The sequence below is a fragment of the Cryptotermes secundus genome, unplaced genomic scaffold (genome assembly GCF_002891405.2).
Source record: "Cryptotermes secundus unplaced genomic scaffold, Csec_1.0 scaffold2069, whole genome shotgun sequence".
In the NCBI taxonomy this organism is placed as follows: Eukaryota; Metazoa; Arthropoda; class Insecta; order Blattodea; family Kalotermitidae; genus Cryptotermes; species Cryptotermes secundus.
In genome coordinates, this window is record NW_019734999.1 from 130,244 (window position 1) to 130,584 (window position 341).

A 341-nucleotide genomic window follows, 5' to 3' on the forward strand; every position below is an offset into this window, starting at 1 on the left:
CTTACCTTCTGAAGCAACGGTAGTCGGCTTATCGACTCAGGAATGTTAGCTCTATGCGCTCATAGCGGCAAAATGCGGTACTACAAAAGCTCTGCCCACAAAAAAATTAGTTCGGTTTCTTTTGGGTACCCCATCGTATGTACCTGCATTTTGGAGGAACCTACAGCCCCCATCTTCAGGGTATAAGAGTGATTAGTCTTTCACCCTTCACACTTCTACCATGAAGATGGAGGCAGCCAGCAGGTTCTTCTGAAATGCTGATGACATACCAGAGTACGAATCAGCACATCACAATCACTGCCATGTGGACTTCACGACTTGCTCAGAGGCAAGCAGTGTGT